Below are 27523 nucleotides of genomic sequence, written 5' to 3'. Positions count from 1 at the left end.
AAGGGCACAACAGAGGATGTGTGCCACGATTACATCTAGGGTCTTAGCTGAAGTGACTGGAACAGCTGGAGGTAAACTGAAGGGATGGAGCTGGGGTTGGGAAGGATCGACTTCCAAGATGGCTTCTTGACTCATGCATCTGGTGCCTGGGTTGGGATGGCTGAAGAATGGGCCCAGCTAGGATTGTTGACTGGAGTGCTCACCTATGGCCTCCCCATGTGGCCTGGGCTTCCTTAGAGCATGGCAACCTCAGGATAGTCAAACTACTTAGTGGCAGCTCAGAGCTCTTGGTATCACACTGTGCCAGTTTTAAATCATGGCCCCAAATTCTTGATCGTCCTTCCATTAAGACATCTCTGATAAAGTCTTTGAAGGAAAAAGATGCATGAATACTAGAAAACCTCCCAAAGTCTGCCATTTACTCCACGAGTAATGCAGTAGTAGGAGAAGTAGTAGAATAAATTATCAGGATTTCTGGGGATGGGCAATGTGTGAATTTAGGATTTAAAGATGTTGGGACTGGGTCCCTAATTTTCCTTGGCTCATAGTGATTTTTGAATAGGGCTGTTCCAACCCTCTCCTGCCTCCTCCTATCATAGAGCTTCTGCCTCCTGGGGTAATTTCTGCCCTTGCTGTGGCCACCTTGGCCACTGGCAAGCTCTACTCTTGCTCTCTGACTTCCTGATCTGCAAGCCTTCTTAGCTCCTGCTCTGACCCCTTCTCTGCCTTCAGTTCACGCTGTTTTCTTCTGAGGCCATGATAATGGGAGGCCAGGACACTCAAGGGAAGCCAGAGAGTTTTGTGTGCAAATGTGGAGAATGATGTTGTGAATACAGATGGCTCAACCTTTATTATAAGGTTAGCATCAAGTAAAATTACATATTTGTTTCTTACAACAAAAATACCTTTTTAAAAAAAGATTTTATTTATTTTTTTGTGTGTGTGAGAGAGAGAGAGCACGAGCAGGGGGAGGGGCAGTGGGAGAAGGGGAAGGAGAAGCAGGCTCCCAGCTGAGCAGGGAGCCCGATGCGGGGCTCCATCCCAGGACCCCAAGATCATGACCTGAGCCGAAGGCGGACGCTTAACCAAGGAAGCCACCCAGGTGCCCCAAAACAAAAATATCTTGAAGACACTGAAGTCTTTAAAAGCAGAGTGCTATGGTTTTGCATATACATACTCACACACATTTACACATAAGGGTTCTTTTAAGAAGAATATCATTTACGCTATTATTTTTCTTCTTTCTGGCAGGCATCCCTGCTTTATACCAATAGCTAGTCAGCTCTTAAAGGGCATTCCCGTTGTGGTTTATTAGAAGATTCAATACCTTCAAAGACTTAGGTCTTTCCCTCTCTGCCTACTGTACTCAGTGTGGGTAGAGAATAATGGGAATGTGGACAAGGTCACAGTCCCCTCAGCACTCCTGGCTCTGCTTGGCTCGTTTTCAGGTGACTTATTGATGTTTACCCAGAAGAATCAGAAGACTGAGTGGGTGAGTCTGGACGAATCATCACCACACCAGAGGAGAACTCAGCCCTATGTAAGCAGCACCTATCATCAGGAGATAATTTGGTGGTAGGGAATCTAGAAATCAATGGGAACTTCTCCCCTTAGCTTTGTTTTTTTTGTGTGTGTTCTCTTGGCATTCATCAATTTTGCCTCTCAGCTTGTGAAGTGCTTGTACTTTGAGCCTTCCTTTTTTATTTGTGATTCTTATGACAATTATAATTGAGCTTCATGAAATCTCCTCTAGTCCTGTAGGCTTTTGGACATAGTCTCTCTCTGTTTGAGGTTAGGTCCAGAAGCTTCTTCCACATACATTTTTTACTTTAGGAGTTGTTTTGGAATTTCTCTGGAAACCACACTGAGTCAGAATGAAACCTTTTTAGAACATCTCCCTAAACTGAATACCTTAGCAGAATGGATCCATCCAAGGAGCGTGCTTGAGGAAAAAGGTCCGAATGCCGTCTAGCTAAATATGGGGATTTGTCCTGCTGAGTGGACTGTGCAAGCTGAGGACAAAACCTGATGTGCTTGGGGATTTTTAGACGCTGTTATATTGGAGCGGAAGTAGAGGCTTGGGGGCAGTGAAAATAGAGAAGAGACCCAGCTGGGAGGACACAGAAAGAAGAATCTGGAGAGGGAATAGTGAATGGAGAAGCATGGTTAAGCTTAGCTGCAAAGTGTGATGTAACCTTCCTAGACTCCCCATAAAATCTAGAAAATTGATATTATAGTTAGATCTTTTTTGCCAAATAACCTTTTTATTTTAGATCAGTTTTAGATTTACAGACAAGATGTGAAAACAGTACAGAGAGTTAGCATATACCTATCCCACACCCAGTTTCCCTGTTACTAATATCTTACATTAGTATAGTGCCCTTTTCACAATTAATGAACCAACATCGGTATTTTATTATTAACTAAAGTCCATGCTTTATTTAGACTTCCTTGGTTTTTTTACCTGATGTCCTTAAATTTTTTTTTCTCTTCCAGGATCCCATCCCATCCAGGATGCCACATTACATTTAGTTGTTATGTCTCCTTAGGGTCCTCTTGGCTGTGACGGTTTCTCAGACTTGCCTTGTTTCTGATGCCCTTGAGAGCGTTGAGGTGTACTGGTCAAGCGTTTCGTAAAATGTACGCCAATTGGGATTTGTCTAATGTTTTCCATGATTAGATTGGGATTATGAGTTTTTGAAAGGAAGGCTATGGAGGTAATATGATACTCTCATCATAGCATGACAAAGGAACATACGACCGACATGGCTTGCTGCTATTGAAGTTGACCTTGATTACCTGTTTGTCAGGTTTCCCCACTGTAAAGTTATTTTCTGAGAGGAAGTCACTGTGCACAGCCCACATTTAAAGAATGGGGAGTTAGGCTCCGCCTCCTGGAGGGCCAACTATCTATATAAATTATTTTGAATTCTGCACAGGAGACTTGTTTCTTCTCCTCATTTATCTATTTATTTGATCATTTATTTACATCAGTATGAACTCATGGATATTCATTTTATTCTTTGGATTATAATGCAATATTACTTTATTGATTTTGTTTCTCAAATTGTTCCAGCTTTGACCTTTGGGAGCTCTTCCAGTTGGCTCCTGTGTCCATTTGACCATATCCCTCAATTGTGTGTGTGTGTTAGCACTTTCTTACTTTCTGGATCTTATCTATTTTCTGCCCAATCCTAGAATCAGCAATTTTTCTAAGGAGCCATGGTTTATTTATTGGAAAATGGTATCAGAAGCCAAGTTCTCACTGCTAGATGTGCTTGTTGCTCCTGGGGGTCATTGTTTCTAGGCCCTCTCAGCTGACAGAACAAGAAGATAGATGTGTACCTTATCCTGTCTATACACATATCCATAAATATTTCTATATGTAACCATCTATATATTAGGCTAAACATCCATTTATGCTGAGGTCTCGAGCCCTGATCTATTATCACATGGGTGATTCTAGTCTCCTCCCCTTGCTTACCTATAAACTCCCACTCTCACACTGAGAAACCAGCCATTTGCTGAATTGCTCCATTTCGGTACAGATGGGTAGTGGTATCAGAATTGTTAGCTTGTGTCTCTGTGGGAAAAACTTTGTCAACCAGAGTGCAGTTTCTTCTACCTTTGGTCTTACAGACTCTGCTCACATCCAAAGTTACTTAGGTCAGCATCTCTTTCCCCCTAGACTCTGGGGGAAATTGTTTCCAACACCCGCAGTACATTAGACTGATGCATCACCTTCTGCATTCCATCCTAGGAGTCCCTGTCCTACAAAGTGTTTTAAAAATTTGCATGCATGAAGGTTCCTTCTTTGTGCCATAGAGTTCTATGGGTTTTGGCAAAGGCCTGGTGTCGTGTATCCATCATGACAGTATCATACAGAATAGTTTCACTGATGTTAAAAAAAAAAAAAATCCCATGCTTCACCTATTTCAGCCCTTCCCCAGCTCATGAAAACCACCACTCTTTTTGCTTTTTAAAGTTAGATTTTTGGCCAGAAGGTACAAAGGGGAAATGCATCACAATGCTGAATGTGGCCTCAAGATGGAAGGGGAGAGGGACAGTGGGCACCCTTGGGGCCCAGAGACATGTGGACCACTGCTATGGGAATCATGTTCATGCCCCAAACCAGAGCTGAACCCCCTACTTATAGTCATTTTATTCCACATTGATTTAAGAACATTTTATTGAATGCTTACTATGTGCTAAGTGCTAAGAAGACAATGAGGTAAGACAGGGTTCCCGGCCTTATAGAACATATGCTTTAATAAGTAAGTTGGAGGGAGGGTAAAAAAAAGTATTTGTTTTTTCACCTAACTAAAATGCATTCAACATCTCCCATTGAAGCTTGATGACTTCTTTTCTGCTGAGGATCATGACAGAAGCTAAGAAATGTTTTATAGAGATAATTAGAGATGAACTCAAGACTGGGGACTCCGGATTTAAAAAACACTGAGCTGGATGCATCTACCATCGTGAGGTCCAGGCCTGCCAGCAAAGCCTGCGGTCTCTACTGTCAGGCCCGCCTCCCTGGCCGGGCTGCCCCCCACCCCCACCCCGCTAACCCAGACTCACTGGTCCGGAAGTCCTGAAGTCAGTCCGTTATTGGGCACAATCCAGGGCAGGGCCGGGGCTTTCTATGTCAACTATGGATCCCCACATGGAAAGGGAAAATACTTCTCCCAACCTCACCCCGCTCCTTACCTGCTGGGGTCCCTTTTGTGCTGTTTCCTCCAACACGGCTTGAAGGGAAACCCAGGAAGTCGAATAACAGAAAGAGCACCGAGCCAGCTTCCAGGGAAACAGAGCCCTGTGCCAGGATTCAGCTAGGGGCTATTCACTGAGGCTGGTTTTCCAGTTGAGGCTCTGTAGACCCCCATAGCCCATCCTTCCTCCTGGACACCTGATGGGCCCGTGGGCGGGAGGGCAAACAAGCTGAGGTTGTGTCTCCCGCTGGGGCTTTACCACAAAAGGAGATGTTTAACATTTCTTAACGAAGGAAGACATTTCCATTGCCTGGAGCAAGAGGGCTCTTTCTTTTTTTAGAGTCTTTTGTTTTGGTTTTTTATTTATTGGTGCAAAATGGTGGTTTATTAAAGCACGGGGACAGGACCCGTGGGCGGAAAGAGTTGCTGCACCCGGGTTGTGACAATGTTTTGTTTTTTTAATGGATAAACACCTCAGGGTGCTGCCCACTCCACAGGCTCCAGTTTTAATGAACTCTGCAGTCACTGGTCCTTGCTGGATTTGTGGGAACTCTCCAAAGATCCCCTTAAAGAGGCCTGGCTAATGAGTACTTAGTCTGCAGCTTTGTTGAGCATTTACTTAGTGTAAGCGGTGAGGCCTGCCGATACCACCGCGAATCAGACAGACGCACCCCTGGGACACTGTCTCTCCGAAGGCTTCACAGAGCATCTGTGAGGTCGGTTTTACTTGGAGCTCCTCCCTCAGGCAGAGCCGGGGTGTAGAGACATAGAAACGAGGAACGTGGGTTAGGAAGCCCAGCTCGCAGCAGCCGGACCTTGGAAGAGTGACTTCACCTCTCCACGTCTCAGTTTCCTTGCCTGGAAAGTAGGGATAATAGGAGCACCCTGTCAGGGGATTTGGGGGAAGGATTAAACAAATTTAGCCATGTGAAGCCTTTAGAACACACTTCCTACATGTCTGGTACATAATAAGTCCTCAAAAACTGTTTGCAGTTATAATTATGGTCTTTTTTATGTACCAGATTAAGTGCTTTACAGCCATTACATAATTCATGATGACACAAACTTTCAATTTACAGATGGGCAGAGAGAGACTCGGAGAGGTGAGAGAGCTTGCCCAAGGACACAGGAAATGGCAGAGCCAGTGGGTGAGTCTAGAATCCATGCTCTCATGTTGCAGAGATCCGTGTTTCGTGGAAACGAAAACTCTTCCCTGCTAGCATTGCTATCCGAAAGTGTCAGTAGAAGATCGTGGCCGGGGGGGGGGGGGGGGGGGGGGGGTGCGGGGAGCACCTGGGTGGCTGAGTCAGTTAAGTGCCTGACTTCCGCTCAGGTCATGATTTCAGGGTCTTAGAAGCACCCCACCCCCTCCATGGAGCTCCCTGTGCATTGGGCTCCCTGCTCAGCTGGGATCTGCTTGTCCCTCTGCTCCTCCCCCTGGTAGTGCTCTCTCTCTCTCTCTCAAATAAATACAAATCTTAAAATAAAGAAGGTTCTCACACAGCTGTCATCTCAACTCCAAACAATTTTAAGACACCACTGATTTTATGAAGCATTCTGGATTGACTGGTTCCAATGTGAAAAATGAGTGTGTATTTAGAGTTGATAAAATTAGTAAAATAGGGTAATATTATAAAACTTTTTCTGAGTACATTCTAGGAGTCAAGCATGGACATCCTTTCCATATTTTAATGTATTTAATCATCATAACAAACCTATGAGAGAACTACTATTATCTTTATTTTCTAGATGAGGAAATAAAGACAAATAGAAGTTAAATAATTTGTTTAGATCCCATAACCAGAAGCAGGTTCAGAATTTGATACCAAACTATCTGATTCCAAAACTCATGCTCTTAACCACCATAACGATATGGTCTGAGAGACTTAAGCAGGAGAGACAGAGTGCCTTGCAAGTGGAAAGAATGAGGTCAACAAAGTCTTGGGGGTCAGAAAGTGCATGAAGAGCTAGAAAAAAAAAAGTTTCAGCTTGACCAAAGGGGTAATAGGAGAAAATGATAGAAGGATGGGGATTCAGATGTCAAGCCAAGGAATCTAGGTGGATCTAAGAGAAAGGTAAAGAGTGTAGACTTTAGTTTATAGATATGTGCATGTATAGGTACATATATGTGTTGGCATGTATTGGTATATATAGGTATCAGCATGTGTGTATCTGTACATGCATGTGTTTGTACGCATGTTTATATGTACACATATATACTTTATGTGTGATATATATTTTATATGCTATATATCATATGTGTATTATAAATCTTATATATGTGTGTGTTACATGCTTATACATATATAATATGTGTGTGTGTATATATATATATTAGTGATATATATATATATGTAAATCCCTCTAATTATAGCAAATTCTTCCCAGAAACTTGGTACATTTCTCAGAGAGCCAGGGAAGAAAAACACTTTGAAAATTTATATTAATGCATTTAATTCAACAAAGATACTTGTTTGACAATCAGTATATTATTTTGAGTATTACTCTTGTGGGAAAAGGGGCAATCAATTCTAAATTTCTGTTATATTTTCAATCATTTTTGTGCGGTGATATTATCGACAAGGTTTTTTATTATCTCCTTTATATTTTTTTGTCTTTTCCAAACCCAACATGTATTAGTTTTGCAATCAGAGGAACGATGCTATGCAGAACATTCAACCTTTATTTAGGCACTTAAACATTCTGTCTTATTTGTAGTACTTTAATAAGGATCTTCAATTACATCATAGTAAGTGCCTCACGTCTATTGACACAACATCTTTCTTCTGGGGCGTGTCAATCTCATTTATTTAGAACCCATAAGAATCCTTGGAGATGGTATTTTTGCTGAGCACCAAGAGCTACTTCGAACAGAAGATGGAAAGGTTGGCAGATTGTCATCCTATTTGAAAGACTGGGAAATGTGGCTCTAGGGATCAGCAGTGATTCATCCAGGGCTAAGCAGAGAATACAAGAGCTGGCAAGAGTCCCAAGAAGCCCCATGTTCTCCCTGAATAAGCAGATGTCTAGACATGGTGTCCAGAATGTCCACATCACTGTAGCGTGATGACTCAGAGACAACCAGTCCACCAATACTGACACGTTTGCATGATAACGTGTGGCCTTTCACAGGGAAATAGTTGAAACTCAAATGCAAGTGGAAAGAATAGCTCAAAAAGTGTTTTTATGGCTTCTAATAAACGATGATATTCATCTTTTGGAAAACCCACCAATTTATTTGTGGTTAGAATAGTGCAATCAAAGATCTCCCTTGTATCTAGGTTGAAATATATTAATAAGTCAGTATCTCTAACAGAGATATACTGCATTAAAATTTTAGAAGTTTCCTATGATTTTAGCATTTAAAAGATAGATACGAGCTTGATTTCCATTTATGACATAGCTAGGAAACTAAGAATAATTCACTTGAATTTTTGACTATAGTATATTTCACTCGATGGTAATTATATTTATTGTTACTCAGCATGTCCCTAGGAAACCTTTCTTTTACTGAGTTGAAATAGCTCATATTAGAATTCATCATGTAAGGGGCGCCTGGGTGGCTCAGTCGTTAGGCCCTGCCTTTGGCTCAGGTCATGATCCCAGGGTCCTGGGATGGAGCCCCACATTGGGCTCCCTGCTCGGTGGGAACCCTGCTTCTCCCTCTCCCACTCCCCGTGCTTGTGTTCCCTCTCTCACTGTGTCTGTCAAATAAATAAAATCTTAAAAAAAAAGAATTTATCATGTAAAACTAGAGTAAAAAACTAAGAATAATTTCCACATTGTGTTTAATATGAGAAGATAACATTCAAACACAGATCCATCTGATTCTGAACAGATCTCCAGTAATACTAACATTATTTAAAGTTATTTTTCTTATTATGTAAACCTTCAAGTGGGTCACTGAATTTCTAGATGATGAAACGTGTAATATGATCATACGGTATATAGATTTTGATAGGAGTTTAATTTTGTGTGGTTTTGGAGCACCTAAAAATATTCTTATCAGTAACACCGAAAAGCGCCCACAACCGGTCTTTGTGGAGACTTGCCAAACCAAGTACAATTTTGAAGCATGTGTGTTTTTCTGATTCAAGTAGAGTACATCCAGTAGCTCAGCATTTCCCCTTCATTATTGATTGCATTCTCTCTATCAGCGTGACCTTGTTCCCTAGGGCCTCTCACCAATAATTGATACTAGAAAGGGGTGGGATTGATGTAGGGTATGTGGATAATCTTATCCTACCATTTTTATGTAGTCATAGACATTGGAACCAAGACCTACTACACAACTAGAGGTATCAAAGGTCCCCTAGGTAATATTCTGAATACTACATTTTAAGAATGGGCATTCTTAGAATGAAAAATTGGAGAAAAGAGTGTTGGCATCACGCAGGCATTATGATGTACTGAGCCTACCTACCCTGGAGCAACATTCACAAATCCATGGACAAAACTTCTAACCCCCATGGCACAACTACCAATCAGGCCAGCTGTAAGCGTCTCGGTGCTGAATGACGATCTTAATTATGCATGGTTACAAGGTGGGCCAAACACAACATTTTGCATATTCCCTTTTTATCCACTGACCCAGATGTCCTCTTTTGCATTCCAGCATTGGATGGGTGATTGAATGAATTCCATATCATACTGGAACCATCCGTTCTTTGCATCCACATTCCACACGCTGAGGGTCTCTTATGACTATAGTTTCTTAGATTGTAACTGAAAACTGGTGACTCAAAAGAGTTTTGAGTCTCAAGTATGGATGCGACCTATAGAAAATATCTCTGACCTGGACTAGAACCTTTAATCGGAGGCATTCCCGAAGATAGATAAAGCTTATTTCCTGGTGAAATAAAATGGCTCCCAAGTTTCTAGTGTTGACAGGGAAACATGGCAAGGACAGTTTGTCTTGGAAGCGAGAGACACCATGACTGTAAGAGGTCATTCAAGTAATCTTATTACCAATGCATCACCATGGTTTCAGATGTACGTTCAACACAAGGTCACTCCTACCTCAGGATTAAGCAGAAACTTGCGGCAAATGTTAACTCTTTGATTGCAGAGTACCCAATGTGCTCTAATTTTAATCTTAATCTATTCAAGTAATCCTGACCATTATAACCAACACCCCTACTTCCCTTGGACCTTGCTATGCTAGAGTTGTGGAACAATATCCTTCCTTTACGTAGTTAGTTTGGTCTTCTCCAGCTTCACGTCTTGACCTTTCACCATTCTCTTCCCAGATGCTATCCCTTCTGAAGTTCAATGTTGGTTTCAATTTTCCCTTAGTTTGTTTTCTTCTGTTTTAAACACTAGGAATTGCTCACTGAGTATGTATATTGAACATTCTGATTCTGTGACCATTACAATAAACAGAGTCAGATGCCAGGTTAAGAAAATGACAGCTTTTTCATAAGAAAATGACAGCTGAGGAGGCTCTCTCACCAGGTTGAAGAGCAGCACGAAGTATCACTAAGGATATTTTTACTGTGACACATTTGAATCCTATTGTAGTCCCCTTTCTCATACGGCTCTCCTTTACTGGATGGACTGCTCCATCATGAGTTTCAGGTAAGGCTTTTCAGAGTATAGATGTAGTCACTGCTTTTTGGGTCACGAGTCATATATCTTCCTCAATTCCTGGAGGCAGATTTACCTCCAACATAGCATCTGAGGCCAGATTTTGGCACAGGATAACTCTTGACCGAACTACCTTGAGATGTCATTCAGCAATTCATGCATTTATTCATTCCACAAGTATTTTTTTACCATTTTCATGTGCCAGTCGCTAAGCCAGGTATCGGTGATAAAATGATGAGCAAAAAACTACATCATCTCTGTCCTCAAGGAGCTTGCTCTCTATTCTATTTGGTTGGTTATTAATCAAATAATCATACAAATAAGTGGAAAATTTTAAATTGTGGTTAAGTGTTAAGAGGTCGGGGAAGACTGTTGAGAAATGATGATTGAGATGAAACCCAAAGAAATAATGAAGTTTGACTAGAAGAGAGAGGTAAAGAATTTCCCAACCACTGGCAATTGCATGTTCAAAGTCCCTGCAATAAGAGCAATCAAGGTGTGACCTGAATGAATTTGATGGCTGGAAGGTCATGGCTGAAGAGATGATCAGGGGCCAAACTCATGCAGGGCCTTACAGACATGCTAAGGATTTGGTATTTATCTTCCAGGCCACAGAAGGCTATTGAAGTGGTATGGCAGAGAGAAAAAGTGGTAAAGTGATCAGATTTGTGTTTTAAAGAGATCACTCTGGTGTTAGTGTAGAGTAGAAATAGGTGAGGGCTAAGATGTAAGGATGTAACCAGTCAGATCAGACTACTGGAGTAATCCAGGTGAGAAATGAAGGAAGCCAATCTATGGGAATGGAAATGGAAAGAAGAGGGTGGATGCCAGGTATTTTCAGGACTCAGTGATGGTTTGAATATGAGAAATGAGCAAATAGAGGTTTTAAGAATGAACAAAGACTACTTGGAGGGATCAAAGTTATTTCCATGAATATTTTGTATTCATCTTTCCAGTTTACTTCAATATTATAATTTTAAAATAGACCGCTCTTGTCTTGAGAAATTAGGGAACTAGGATTTGCTAGGGAGAATTTAGTCTATAGTCGAGTGTAGTTGTTGATCATCATGTTGAGGATATCAGAGGTTCCTACTGGTTCACTGGGAAGACCAAACATAGGTTAAATGATAAGCATTTCCTACAGAAATTGGTGGTAGGCAACATGTTGACCACCATTATCTACCCTCACTTGAGAAACTGATAAATTTCCTCTGGTCCACGCGGCCATGAGTTCCTCTCTGTTGTTGATGGTTGCTTTGGTAATTATAGCTTTCTTCTGAACTATGACAAAGGACTCTTATCAAACCAGTTCATCAGTGTTTGAGACTTTCTCCAGTCATTTTCATTTGCAGATTATCTATCTGGGCAGTTCATGGGTCACATTCCTTGGGAAGGGCACCAGCTCATGTAGTTTTGTTTGTTTTCTGAGGAAAGGTAACCCTGGAGAAAGCATTTTATTAACAGATATTACATTTATTGTGACCATTTTATCACCTCAGTCCCAGTCCTAGGGTTGTTAAAACAGAACTCTATTTTGTGTTTACTCTTCCTGGGACCTGTACTGCTAATAGTTCACTTGGGAATAAGACAGATTTTCCTGGGAGTTTTATCAAACCCGGACCCGAGAAGACAAAATGATCATTTTGCTTCTTCCATATTCCCCCTTCTTTCAGTCACATTCAATAAGTCAGAGAACTCAAACTCTCAGGGAATACACTGTGCCCCACTGGAAAGCGCTAGGGCTATGGGTTCTTTGTTACTCTTTAATATTGATTGACCACTGTAAGAAGCAGCTGTGTTCACATTATCACTTACTGAACATTTACTATATGCCAGATACTGTGCTGTGTGGTTTATATGCATTGAACAATGTTTTTTGAGGTATAACATGCAGTAAGGTGCATAAATTTTTATTGTACAGTGTAAGTCCCAATGAATTTATATATATATGTATACACTTGCATAACCACCACCCAGATCATGATATAACATATTTCCAACACTCAGACTCCCTCATTCCCATTTCCCAGACAATACCTTTACCTCCTCCATGACAGGCATTATTCTGACCTCTATCACTATAGTTTAGTTTTGCCTGTTCTTGAACTTTATATAAGTGAAACATTTGCTCCCAAGATGGCTCACTCACAGGGCTGGTAAGTTGATATGGACTGTCAGCTGTGTTGAGGGATGGATGCCTTGGTTTTTATCCAGATGGGCTTCTCCATATGTGAGGACTTTCCTCAGAGTATGGTAGTTGAGTTCCAAGGGTGAATGTCCCAAGAGAGGTGGATACTGTATGTTTTTTTATGACCTAGTCTTGGATGTCCCATGGCATTGCTTCTGCCATATTGTATTAGTCAAAATAGCCACAGTGGTCCACCCAGTTCAGGGGAGGGACATAAACCTGGGACACAGACCTTGATGGGATCATGGCAAGGTTCTGAAGGAGCGTATCAGCTGGGAAATATTATCACAGACATTTCTGGAAAACATAATCTGCCACACTTTCCCTTTCACTTTGCTGATGGCATCTTAGTATATGTGCTGCCGAAGCGAGCACCTGCTGATGGCATCTTACAGTTAATAAAATTCCTGATTTTCTTACACCATACACAAAAATAAACTCAAAATACATTAAAGATCTAAATGTGAGACCTGAAATCATAAAAATTTTAGAAGAGAGCACAAACTGTAATTTCTCTGACCTTGGCTGTAGCAACATTTTTCTAGCTATGTCTCCTGAGGCAGGGGAATAAAAGCAAATGTAAACTATTGGGACTCCATCAAAATAAAAAACTTCTGCACAGGGAGGGAAATGATCAACAGAACTAAAAGACAATCTACTGAATGGGAGAAGATATTTGCAAATGGCTTATCCAATAAAGGGTTAGTATCCAAAATATATAAAGAATTGATACAACTCAACACCCAAAAACCAAATAATCCAGTTATAAAATGGGAAGACATGAACAGAACTTCTTTCTCCAAAGAAGATGGCCAACAGGCATATGAAAAGATGCTCAACACTGCTCATCATTAGGGAAATACAAATCAAAACTACAATAAGATACCAAAACCACCTTATACTTGTCAGAAAGGTTAAAATTGAAAACACAAGAAACAAGTGTTGGCGAGGATGTGGAGAAAAAGGAACCCTTGTGCATTGTTGGTGGGAATGTAAGCTGGTGCAGCCACTGTGGAAAACAGAATGGAATTTTCTCAGAAAGTTAAAAATAGAACCACCCTACGATCCAGCATTGCACTACTGGGTATTTACCCCCAAAATACAAAAACACAAATTCAAAAGGATACCAGCACCCTTATGCTTATAGCAGCATTATTTGCGATAGCCAGATATGGAAGCAGCCCGTGTCCATTGACTGATGAATGGATAAAGAAGCTGTGGTATAGATATACAATGGAATATTATTCAGTCATAAAAAAGAATGAATTCTTGCCATTTGCAACAACATGGATAGAGGCAGAGAGTATAATGCTAAGCGAAATAAGTCAGTCAGAGAAAGACAGATACCATATGATTTTACTTACAGGTGGAATTTAAGAAGCAAAACAAAGGAGCAAAGAAAAAAAGAGAGAGAGAGAGACAAACCAAGAAACAGACTCAACTAAGAGAAGAAATTGGTGGTTACCAGAGGGAGGTGGGTGGGGGGATGGGTGAAATAGGTGAGGATTAAAGAGTACACTTATCATGATGTGCACTGAGTAATGTATAGAATTGTTGAACCATTGTACTATACCCCCAAAACTAATATAACACTGTTTGCTAACTATCTGGAATTAAAATAAAAAACTTAAAAAAAAGTTCTTGATTCTAAAGAAGCTCAATTTATCAACTTTTTCTTTTGTGGCCAGTTCCTTGTGTGTGCTATTTAAGAAAGCTTTGCCTACTTTAAAGTTATGTTCTTGTACTTTATCCTCATCACTATCCTCTGAGGTAGGTGCTCATGATATTATGGGCCTCAATTTTTATAGAAGAGGAAATTGAAGCATAGAGAAGTTAACCACTTGCTCAAGATCTGACTCCCAAGTTCATGTTTTTGTCTTTCACTCTGACCCTCTTGGCACCCTGACACTTAGAATGAGCCCCTATTCCCGATGCACCTGTTCCGATCAGGCCCAACATCCGTGGGACCATCTCAGAGCTGATTCTTCCTCTGGAAGCCTGTTTGCCAATCTACATTTTCCTTCCACTCCTCCAGAACAAATAGTCCATGGAAAACCAATTCTATCAAGTTCCTAGATGATCTTGTAAGAAGTCATAAAGGAGAAGGCGGCTTCTTAGGTACATCTGACTGAAATTTGGTACAAACTCAAAGGGTTTTGTTTTATATTTTTTCCTGCCACTGTTGTTGTTTTGTTTTGTTTGGTGTCCAGACAGAAAAATAAAGTAAGGAAAAAGGACCTGCATGATTCTAGTCCAAATGACCCTAAAAGTGTGTTCAATTTTTAGGGCTGTATAACAATAACTATACAATCTTAAGCCTCACGATGAACAGGTCTGTAAGATGTAAGATGAGTATATAAACTACCATTTCCATGTGCTTTACCGGATTGTTGTGAGGATGAAATGAGCTAATGGATAGATGTTAACTCTAAGGGCAGGGACTGTAATACTTTCTACTTGTACAAAAAGCAGCAAATCCCTGCCAAGAGGCAAGCCACCAGGCAGAGTGGAGAGCAGAGCCACTCCCTAACCGGAACATATCTTAGGAAAATTTTGTGATCCCAATAATGTCATCATACATAAACACATTTTTATGTCAACTGTTACCAGGCATTTGGAAGCCTGCCAACTTTTACAGTTGTTCCTTTCCTCACATGAACCATTAGGTAATCTAACGTAAGTGACTCAGAGAAGAGAGGAGGGGACTCAGGCTTGTGCTGGTGCCTTCTGCAGGTTTCCTGGTTTTGTTTTGTTTTTTAATTTTTTAAAAGATTTTATTTATTTATCTGACAGAGAGAGACACAGCGAGAGAGGGAACACAAGCAGGGGGAGTGGGAGAGGGAGAAGCAGACTCCCCGCTGAGCAGGGAGCCTGATGCGGGGCTCCATCCCAGGACCCTGGGATCATGACCTGAGCCGAAGGCAGACCCTTAATGACTGAGCCACCCAGGCGCCCCAGGTTTCCTGTTAATAACAGGTAAGAGGTAGGATGTACAATGGTGCTTTACAGGATAATCGTCCTTTACTGAACAATTCAGTCTCGAATTAGTTACGGCGGGTGACAAAGCAGATAAGTTTTCTTTTAACTTCTCACTTTACTTAAAGTGACAGCATAATCAAATTATTGGATTTACTCTCTGCTTGCTACATGGCAATAATGTATATAATAACACATAGGAAATAGATTACATTTAAAATATGTAAAGCACATAGAGAAGGCAATTAATAAATATTCATGATCTTTTCTCTTTGACGAACTCCTTAGTTAAAGATTTAGATGTTGGAAAAACACTGATTTCCTACTATTGTGTTCAACCAGATAGATGAATGGAAGTGTAAGAACATAGAGCAAGTTTATTGTCTGCAAAAACCGGAGCTGTGCAAACAATTGGATCTTGATATGTTAGTAATTGATCTGTCAAAACAGGAAAAAAGAGCATCTAAGTCTCAGTGAGTTGAGAGTCATATGTAATAAACCTAGAAAACAATTAATGAAGACTAATTAGAAAAGAATGTGCTTTGCCATTGTGAAGACACTAGAAAATCGGCAAACTGTTAAATAGGAAGACGTATTTTATGGTCGAGCGGCTGCAAATAAATTTCTCAGGGTTCTGAGCCACCCATTGGAGCAGTGATATAATGAAGAAAAGAAGAAAGATGTAGGAGTGAAATGTGAGAAGCATTTCCTTTAAAATCGGGAGCAAAATAGAGATGTCACTATCACCACTTTTAGTTTAGTCAGTATTGTGCGAAAGGTGGTAGCCAGAGCAATAAGGCTAAAATTAAATAGCTCTAAGGATTGGAAAGAAAAAAAAAACAAAGCTATAGTCATTTGCAGATAATATAACTATCTGCACATATAGGCACAAAAGCACAAAAAACTCACAAGGAACAATATAAAAATCAGTTCTAGCTCTGTATACTAGCAACAGTGAAAAAAAAACTTTAAAAAAAGGGATTTGCAATAACCACAGAAAGAAAATTAAGGTGACTATAAATAGACTTAACAAAGTTGGGCAAAACCTTTATAAAGAAAATTATTAACATTTATTGAAAAACAGAAAGTAATGCCTAAGTAAATGTAGAGATATATCATGTTAAAGGCAAGGAAGACAATATGGTAAAGATTTCAGTGTTCTCCCAATTTGATCTATAGGAAACTCCAGTTTCAATCCAAATACCAGTAGGCTTTTCGTGGACCTTGACAATCTGATCCAAAAACTTAAATGAAAAACCAAATCGCCAAGAGTAGTCAAGATACTTTTGGAGAACAGCAAAGTGAGGAAACTTGCTATAATAGATATTAAAACTTATTATAAAACTATAATTATAAGAGAGTATGGTGGGGCGCCTGGGTGGCTCAGTTGTGAAGCGTCTGCCTTGGGCTCAGGTCATGATCCCAGGGTCCTGGGATCGAGCCCCGCATCGGGCTCCCTGCTCAGTGGGAAGCCTGCTTCTCCCTCTCTCACTCCCCCTGCTTGTGTTCCCTCTCTCGCTGTGTCTCTCTTTGTCAAATAAATAAATAAAATCTTAAAAAAAAAAAAAAGAGAGTATGGTGCTGGCACAGGGATTGACAAAGAGATCAATGGAACAGAATAGAAATAAAGATAAAACAAAGATGGAAACTTGACAGATGACTATGGTAGCAAGTCAGATCAGTGGGCAAAGGGGAGTATAGTCCATATATGGTGCCAGGATATGGTGTTTTTCCATATGGGAAAAAGTGGAAGTTGGATCCCTATTTCATATCAGATGCAAAAATCAATTCCTGGTATATTAAATGTGAAAAGCAAAACTTTTATAATATTAGAAGAGAATATAAGAAATTATCCTAATGATTTAGAATATGGAAAGATGTCATAAATAAGATATAAAAAAGAATACATGTACACCAAAAATAAGAAAAGAATCATGAATTAATTATAGTGAGGAAAATAAGTAAAAAAAAGATTGAAACTAGGAAATATTTGTTTTTTTTAATTTAAATTCAATTAGCCAACATATAGTACATCATTAGTTTCAGATGAAGAGTTCAGTAATTCATCAGTTGCATATAACACCCAGTACTCATCACATTGTGTGCCCTCCTTAATGCCCATCACCAAGTTACCCCAACCCCCACCCATTCCCCTCCAGCAGCCCTCAGTTTATTTCCTATAGTTAAGAATCTTTCATGGTTTTTTTCCCTCTCTGATGACTACCAATTCAGTTTACCCTCCCTTCCCCTATGATCCTCTGGGCTGTTTCTTATATTCCACATATGAGTGCAACCATATGATAATTGTCTTTCTCTGATTGACTTATTTCACTCAGCATAATAGCCTCCAGTTCCATCCACATCGTTGCAAATGGGTAAGCATTCATCCTTTCTGATGGCTGAGTAATATTCCATTGTGTGTGTGTGTGTGTGTGTGTGTGTGTGTGTGTATTTCACATCTTTATCCATTTACCTGTTGATGGACATCTAGGCTCTTTCCACAGTTTGGCTATTGTGGACATTGCTGCTATAAACATTGGGGTGCAAGTGCCCCTTCAGATCACAACATTGATATCTTTGGGGTAAATACCTAGTAGTGCAATTGCTGGGTCGTAGGGTAGCTCTATTTTTAACATCCTGAGGAAACTCCATACTGTTTCACAGAGTGCCTGTACCAGCTTGCGTTCCCACCAACAGTGTATGAGTGTTCCCCTTCCTCTGCATCCTCGCCAACATCTGTCCTTTCCTGATTTGTTAATTTTAGCTATTCTGATTAGTGTGAGGTGGGGTATCTCATTGTGGTTTTGATTTGTATTTCCCTGATGTCAAGTGATGTGGAACATTTTTTCATGTGTCTGTTGGCCATTTAGATGTCTTCTTTGGAGAAATGTCTGTTCATGTCTTCTGCCCATTTCTTGACTGGGTTATTTGTTCTTTGGGTATTGCATTTGATAAGTTCTTTTAGATCCTGGGTACTAGCCCTTTATCGGTTATGTCATTTGCAAATATCTTCTCCCATTCTGTTGGTTGCCTTTTAGTTTTGTTGACTGTTTCCTTTGCTGTGTAGAAGCTTTTTATCTTGATGAAGTACCAATAGTTCATTTTTGCTTTTGCTTCCCTTGCCTTTGGAGACATGTCTAGCGCGTTGTTGTGGCTGAGGTTGAAGAAGTAGTTGCCTGTGTTCTCCTCTAGGATTTTGATGGATTCCTGTCTCACATTTAGGTCTTTCATCCATTTTGAGTTTATCTTTGTATATGGTGTAAGGAAATGGTCCAGTTTCATTCTTCTGCATGTGGCTGTCCAATTTTCCCAACACCATTTGTTGAAGAGACTGTCCTTTTTCCACTGGATATTCTTTCCTGCTTTGTTGATGATTAGTCGACCATAGAGTTGTGGGCCCATTTCTGGGTCCTCTGTTCTGCTCCATTGACCTATGTGTCTGTTTTTGTGCCAGTACCATACTGTCTTGATGATGACCGCTTTGTAATAGAGCTTGAAGTCCGGCACTGTGATGCCACCGGCTTTGGCTTTCTTTGTCAACATTCCTCTGGCTATTTGGGGTCTTTTCTGGTTCCATACAAATTTTAGGATTATTTGTTCCAGCTTTCTGAAAAATGTCATTTGTCAAATGTAGGTAGGATTCAGGATTCAGTTCCTTGTGGCATGTTGGCCTCTCTCGTTCTTTGCCACATGGGCCTCCCTAACACGGCTGCTTGATTTCTCAAAGTATCCAAGCTGAGAAGGCAATAGAGAGAGTGTGTATCAAGATGCAAATTACAATCTTGTGGAACATAATCATGGACATGACATCCCATTGCCATTGCCATCCTGTTGGTGAGAAGTCAGTCCAGGTTTCACCCACACTCCAGGTGAGGGAATTACACAAGGGCATTGATACCAGGAGACAGAAATCACAGGTGGCCCTTGAAGAGCCTCCTGGCCATGGTAAGAAAGAATGGGATAGGCTTCAAAGAGAAGATGACCCTGAGGGAAGAGAGTCTGAGTTAGTGTAATGCGCAGAATGTTGACCTCCCAGGGTTGTCCATGTCCTAATCCCTAGAACCTATGAATAATGTGGTAGGTATCATGGCAAAAAGGAGTTCAAGTTGCAGGTAGAATTAAGGTTGCTAATCAACTGACTTAGAAAATAAGGAAATTATCCTGGGTAATCTAGGTAGGCTCCAAGTAGTCAGAATGGACTTAAAAGTAGAAGAGGGAGGCCAAACAATAACATCACTCAGAGAAGCATGGAAGACAGACATAGAGAGATACAATGTTGCTGGCTCTGAAGATAGAGGAAGAAGCCTAAGAATGTGGGAGGTCTCTACAAGCTAGAAAGGGCAAGGAATCAGATTCTCTCCTATAGCCTCCAGAAAGAAATGGAACCTTGTTCACACTTTGATTGTATCACAGTGAGGCCCGTTCCTGACTTTTATCCTGCAAAAACTATAAGATAATAAATTTATGTTGTATAGATGGCTGAATTTTTGGTGACTTGTTACAGCAGCATCAAGAAACTAATACAATTGGGTCACTCAGCCCCAATACGATGGCTCTTGCAGGGTTCGTGGAGAGAGGCAAGACTGTAAGCCTATTGAATCCAGCCCCATGGGTCCTACTTTGGAAATACCATCTCGGCGTGTAAGCATGAATTAAGAGTTGTAACCTTTGAACAACACCAGTGTGTGCTGAGGGTCTAGACCAGGAAAGGGTCACAGAATCCGGGAAAAACATCTACAACTTTCAAAAAGTCCAGTCATTATCAATAGGGCACAGCAACAAAAATGAAAGGGCAGATGCACTGACCATACTCCCCCTCTCCCATTCTCTCGTCCTCAGGGCATTAGAAGTAGAATGTTCCCCGAGTGTCCCCCTAATATCCAATTTATTAGAAAAACAAGAGAAGGTTACAAATGCTGAAGCTGGTTATATCCATCATATGTCCTGGTATTGAACATAGTGCCATGTACTCATTATGCACTCAGTACATGTGTTGGGTAGTATCTCAAACTTCCTTTGTGATTGGATCAATTCGGCAGTCCTGTGATAAGACATGTGACTTTAAATGACAATCTAAGCCAAGATCATTATGCTAAGGTCCAAGGAAGTGAAGAACAGATGAATGATGCTTTTTCCTCTAAGGAACCTTATCAGAATTTCTGACTTGAAAGCATAATGAAAAGGTTGGTTCCAATATTTCTAACACCTACATTTTGCTGATTAAAGCTTTATATTAAAAATTGATTTGTCAACTTAGTGCAATTTTTGTTTTGTTTTGTTTTGTTTTAGTGTTTTTTTTTTCTTCCAATTCTTTTTTTTTTACTCCCTCTCTTGGAGTTGAGGAGTGTCAGAAGTGATAAGCATTCTGGTCATGGGCATGAAGAAGCAAATAGTATATTGAAATGTCACTTGGAGAAATCAATTCCTCAACACTTCTTAAGCACTTGGCAGCTAAATTAGAAATACTGAAATGTTGTTTTAGATGCAAAAATACTGTGAAATGCAACAAACATCTCCTTGGGGGGATTAAAATAAAAACTAAATTATTTGATCATCTCATGAACCAAGGTGACTTGGCAAGCTCTCAACTTATAGCAAGGGTCCTTTGATCTGCAGCACACTCCAAACAGCTGCTCCAAGGCAAGATGATTCTTAGGACTATGGTAGAAGATTGTATCCATCATGATTTGGGGCAACATTGCAAAATGTTGGATGGGAATTGCTTTTAGGAATGGAGGACATTTAAGAATGTCTTCTGGGGGAGGGCAGGTGTTCAAGGGGCCCATTGGGCTAGGCCTCCGGGGGCTGTAGGAATGGAGAGACAGGAGCAAGTTACCAGGTGGTGGGGGGAGTTTAGCAGAGTCTGGTGATAACTGTGGATCCCAGAGACAAAGGAGGAGAAGCATTGTTTAATTCACTCTCTTCTCATCTTTCCCCTGCTTACCCTCAAGAAGTGTCCCCCAGCCTAAAATTTGGTCTTTTCCCATTCCCCAGCTCAAAAGCCAACGGTCTCAGCCAGATGAAATGTGATTCATTGATTTGTGCTCAGACCTGCCAACAAATATTCTTATTTTCACTAGGAATTCATCTTTTAAACCAGTCCCTTAATAATGTTCTCAGTTGACTACTTTTTCACATTTACTAGATAACTACAAAATGTCCAAGTATGTGATAGTCACTGAAAAGGAAATATTGGACAAAATTGGTTTGTTATCATAATAGCTTGCATTAAAATACTTATACATGTACATATTTCATTTGTCTTCATATAAATCATTATATATGTATATGTATTTTACAAATATATCTCAAATGTAAAGTACGTGAGATTAGGATTCATTTATGAAGTTGCTAAAATTCAACCAGGCTGATTCCCTCTGCAAAATGATAGGTAAGGATCTGCCTGAGTATTGAGGAGGGCTTGAAAAAGCTGATTATATCAAAATTACTTGTGAAAAGTTAAGACAGTCAATTTTAAAATCATCAAAATTAAGTGAAGAAAATTATTTTTTAAATGACTTGATTATTTTTACCTGAAGAAAGGTAAAATTTTGAATTAACTTGTTTTTTATGCTATGGCCTTTCAATGTCTCTGTGTTTGAACCGGTTTCCTTATTGCCCTCTGCAGATAGCCTGGGGTGCTGTTCTCTGCTTCAGCATCACCTCCCTCCACGTTGCCAGCCCACAAATTTATCTTCTAAGTCACACTTATTAGGTCCCTGATGCGTAACAAGAGCGAAGGCAGACTGAAGACAGTTTCTAGACCTGGAGATGGCTATCAAGATGCTTTTAACGCCACCAACCTTTCAATTACCTGTTGAAACAGAAAAGGAGTCCAACAGTGATTTGCTTTGTGCCTTGGATGTTATTCACCTATTTGCCCAAACTTCAAATATTTGTACTTTTTCAAAAATAACTTTTTGTCTAGCAACAAAATAGTTTATGCTTATTGAAAAAAATATGGAAAAATGAAAGTTATCACAAGCTAATCACTGAGAAATTACCATGGTGAGTACCTTTTGGTATCATATTGTATCGTTGGGGGGATTTCTCAACTAATATCATTAGCATTTTCTCATGTCATTAAATGGTCTCCAAAAACATGATTTTAATGACTGTAAACCATTAACTATTCTCTTCATATGGACATCTACATTAATTTCTGCAACAGTGTGATGAGAAACAGTCTTGCTCATTAACAATTAGCTACATATCTACATTTTAAAGGATGCATTTCTAGAAGTAACTTTAAAGATTCTTAGTGAATAAAGGAAAACCATTTTTTCCAGGCTTCAGCTATGATCTAACCCAAGTCACACTTGATTCCACTCCCTCACTGTTGATTGAGCCATATCATCAATCAGAATCATCTTACTTTCTCCCATTTTGCCTCCTACCACTTTTTTCTTCATCAAGATGACTTCTCCTCATCTTTCAACTCCCTGTAGAGTTGGAAATTATTACCATTCATTGCATTCATTGCATTCCTTACTTGTTCATCAACACCTGTCTTCTCCTCTATACTGGAAACTTCTTGAGGTTGGGTCCCATGGATCATGTTGTCTTCTTCGTTGTTGTAACTGCAGCGTCTGATGTATAGCTGTATCTGGATCTAATATCTGTGTGCATCCCTGTAGATATATATAGTAGGTGCTTCCTAAATATTTGATGAATGCATGAGTGAATTAAATCTCTACAACCACCATGGGACCACTGGGTGTTCATCCCCATTGAGGACGAGGGATGTGAGGCCCAGAGACAATAGAACACACTTATTTGGGGTTGCGCAGCAAAGAGCTGGGGGAAGTGGGATTTGAACCCAGATCTCTGACTTCAAGTCCCATGTTCTTTTCATTACAGAAGAGCTGCCCTCTCATTTCCTACTCTACACTGGCGCTGACGTCCGTCTCTATCTCCCCAGCCTGAGACACATGAGCAGTGGAAGCAGATCCAGTAAGAGCAGGGCTGTGATGAAAACAGCTACCGCCACAGAGGACGGAAATGCAAGCACGGGGCTGCCTCTGGAGCTAAATGCTCTCCTCATCCAGAGTGAATTATGGCACTCTCTCCAATCTGAGAAAATAACACCACAGACTGCAGCTCCCTTTCTTTGTAATAGATACCACAGCTCCTTTGAACCACCTTCAGAAAAATCTGCGTGGACTACTGTGGAGTTTTGCAATTCTCACTGTCCCGCTCCTGTCCTGGGGATGCTGCTTTAGTTCACCAAATCGTGCCGCTCTCTGTATAACAAATATTTCACCAAATTAGAATGAGAATGGATTTTAGATAGACCCCTTTCCTGCCATTTCCTTTTTCACATGTAGGAAGTGAGGTTCAGAGAAGTGAACCACCTTGCCCAAGCCACACAGCACCGGGGTGAGAACAGGGCCATCCTGCTCCCCTGTCTGGTGCTGTCCACTTTACCAATGACCTCCAGACACCGGGCTGCAGAGGGCCCATCTAGGACACAGCTCCTAGAAGTCCAGCTCGTGAGAATGCTGTCAGTCCAGCGAGCTCTCTATCACAATGACCACAATGTATCATCGTTACTTGCTCATTGGTCTGTTTTGTACCTGTCTCCCCCATTATTATATTATTAATCTTTATTAGCTCCACAGGTGAGGGGGCATGGCGGTCTGGTGACAGTTCTTCTTTCGCACCTGGCAGACTCCTACCAGTCCTTCAAAATTCGGCTCAAACATCTCCCGGTCAGGGAAGCCTGCACTGATCTCACCGGCCAGAGCAAGGACTGCCTTCTTTGCTCCTTCTGTAGGAAATTCTATTTGATGAATGAATGAGCCTTACCTGATTTTTCTTTTTAATTCTAAAGGCTTTATTCATCATATATGCTTTCATTTGCTAGGAATGCTGTAGCAAAGAACCACAGACTTGGTGGCTTAAAACAACAGAAATTTATTCTCTCATTGTTCTGGAAGCGGGGAGTCTGAAATCAATGTACCTGCCAGGCGATGTTCCTCTCTGAAGGCTCTAGGCGAGGAGGCTTTCTTGTGTCTTCCAGCTTCTGCTAATCCCAGACTTGCCTTGGTTTGTAGCAGCCTGAGTCCGCTCTCTGGCTCCATCTTCACCTGGCTGTGCTCCCTCGGTCTGTCTCGCTTCTCCTCTTCCCCTAGGACACCAGTCATAGGCATGAAGGTGTTGCTCTGCTCTGGTGTGACCTCATCTTAACTAATTACACCTGCTATAACTCGAATTCCAAATAAGGTCACATTCTGAGGTAGCAGGAGTTGAACATATCTTTTTGAGGAACACAATTCAACCCTTAGCAACATATACCCTAAAAATGTACACTTAGGGGTACAAGTCTAAGTCAAAGTGAACTGAGCCATGTAACCAATCCTCAGATGGAGAAACAGAATATGATCAGCACCCCAAAGTCCTGTCATGCTTGCTCCCAGGCCCTTGCCCCCTTCATCACCAGTAACCACTATCCTGCCTAACAGAATGGATTAGATTTTTCTTTTAGTCATAATTCATATACCAGGAAATGTATCTGTTAAAGTGAAAATCTCAGTAGTTTTTAGTATACTCACAAAGTTGTGCAACCATCACCATTATCTAATTCCAGAACATTTTCATCACCTATGAAAGAAACCCCATGCCCATTAGCAGTCATTCCCATCACCCCTCTGGTTACCCCGGCCCCTGAGGAGCCACTCATCTACTTTCTGTCCCTATTGACTTGCCCCTTTGGACATTAATTTCATATAAATGGAATCATACAATATGTCTGGCTTCTTCCATCCCTGTCATAGCATGTATCGGTACTTTATTTCTTTTTATGATTGAAAAAGATTCTGTTGTATGTGTACACCACATTTTGTTTATCCATGCTTCAGTTAATAGGATCTGGGTCCTTTCCATTTTTTAGCTATTAGAATAATGGTTCTATGAACATTCTCGTACATGTTTTTGTGCGGACATACATTTTCAATTCTCTTGGGTATGTACTTATATATTTTTGTAAGCCCATCATCCAGCACAGTTCAAGGCTTAGGGTGGCTATCAGTTGATTGATTGCAAGTTAAAAGCAATCCTAGCCTCTGAAAAGGCTAGCCTCTCCTACATTAGGGAGTAACTCGGACACTTGAGAGAATTGTTTGACGCATATTGTGTCTTCATATTCATTTTTCCAGGTAGTTAATAACCACCTGCTTTTCCACATCACTGTTAGTGCAGGAAACAGCACACTGCTCACACGCTCACAAAACGTCATCTGAAGTCACCATGAAAGGGCACGTGCTTAAAATAACAAAATGAAGTATTTTGGAAATTGTTAATTTTGGGGGGGAAAAACCCAGCAGGAAACAAAACATATACCTATCATCATTCCCTGATGAGGACATCAAAGAAGTACAGTGTTAGTGAGATCCCCTGAGCTCCGCTTTGTACCTCTAACAACAGTGATACGGACATGCTTCCAATGCTCTCTACCTCTTTTTACAACGTTTCAATAGAGTGGATCCCTAGATAGATAGATAGATAGATAGATAGATAGATAGATAGATAGATATAGATAAATGGATGTATAGCAGATAAGATATAAAGAATAATAAAACAGGGGCTCCTGGTGGCTTAGTCAGTTAAGTGTCTGACTCTTGATTTCAGTTCAGGTTGTGATCTCAGGGTCATAAGATCAAGTCCTGCATTGGGCTCTATGCTGGGTGTGAAGCCTGCTTGAGATTCTCTCTCCCTCTCCCTCTGCCCCTCACCCCACCCCTACTCACATGTGTGTGCACACACTCTCTCTCTCTTTAAAAAAAAAAAGATTAAAACAAATACATGTGTATCTATTAACCCAGCTTAATATCAAACTTGTTGAAGTCTATCTTCTCCCAATGAACCCACCTAACTGAATTTTGTGATAATAATTTGTGTTATAGTTTTACTACATTTGTATGTATCTCTAAACAATACATTTAGTTTTGTATCTATTTGAATTTTATATAAACAGTATTCCATTGCTTGCATTCTTCTGCCATGTGTTTTTTTCACTCAATACTATGTCTGTAAGATTAATCCATATTGATACATTTTGTTTTCATTTCTTCTCGTTCACTGCTCCATTTTGTCTAAATACTACAAATTATTTTTTCCTTTATGATGTCAGATACTTGGATTATTTGCATTTTTTGCTATTACAAATAATATTGCTGTGAACATTCTTACACAGATCTCTGGAATATGCATTTTTATAAGGTATGCATGCCTACACTCAAGAATGGAACAGCTGGGCTGGGCTAGGTGTTTTCCTATTTATAAGATAACGGTCCATTATTTTCCAAAGGGGTTTTATCAGTTTGTACCATTAGTGTGTTAGGAGTTTCCTTTGCTTTACATTCTCATTAACTCTTGGCATTGTCAGACTTCTGCATTTTGCCAGTATCATGGGTGTAAAATTGTACCAGCATCAGCTAGTCATTGGTGCATACTGATGACCACCAAACTCAATGTCTTAAAATAACACCCATTTACTATTTTTCACTAGTCAAGGGTAGGCAAGATGGCTCTGCTGATCTCACCCGGGCTTGCTCACACCCTGCAGATAGCTGGCAGGTGACCAGTGGGTTGGCTGCTCTAGGATGGCCTCGTGATTTATCTCTGTTCCACAGGTCTCTCTCATCACTGGGTAGGACAGTCCAGGCTGGTTCTCAGAGCTCAGACAGACAGAAGAGTAAGAGAAAGAGCAGAAATACATACGTGCTTGTATGTGCTTGCAGTAAGTTTGTTATTGTCAGATTGGACACGGTCAAGTCCAGAATCAATGAGGGAGAGCACTACCAAAGAGTGTGGATATAGGGAGGCATGAAAACCTGGGGCAGTGGGTACACTCAATTCTCCTCAGTGATTTGAATTTATATTTCCTTGATTAGAATTGAGGTTAAATATCTTTCAAAAGTTTGTTGGTCACATGTTTCCTCTTCTGAAATGCTTCTTCATGTCTTTTGTCCATTTTTATACCAAGATTTTATCTTTTTTTATTCATCCAGAAGAGATTATGACGATGATTAACCTAAATGTTAATCCTTTGCCAGATATATGT

The 27523-nt window shown here is 40.4% G+C and overlaps 1 long non-coding RNA gene across 1 annotated transcript in view; it reads left to right on the top strand.

The window, feature by feature from the left end:
* The first annotated feature begins 5966 nt into the window (after positions 1 to 5966).
* LOC144381331 (uncharacterized) overlaps positions 5967 to 27523 on the top strand; it is a 178665-nt gene continuing 157108 nt past the window's right edge. The window contains exon 1 of the long non-coding RNA XR_013446307.1: positions 5967 to 6006. This is a non-coding gene — a long non-coding RNA (uncharacterized LOC144381331). The remainder of the gene's footprint in view (positions 6007 to 27523) is intronic.

The sequence above is a fragment of the Halichoerus grypus genome, chromosome 3, assembly GCF_964656455.1.
Source record: "Halichoerus grypus chromosome 3, mHalGry1.hap1.1, whole genome shotgun sequence".
In the NCBI taxonomy this organism is placed as follows: Eukaryota; Metazoa; Chordata; class Mammalia; order Carnivora; family Phocidae; genus Halichoerus; species Halichoerus grypus.
The sequence above is the reverse complement of the archived record's forward strand: the minus strand, read 5'-3'. Positions and strand labels throughout refer to the sequence as shown.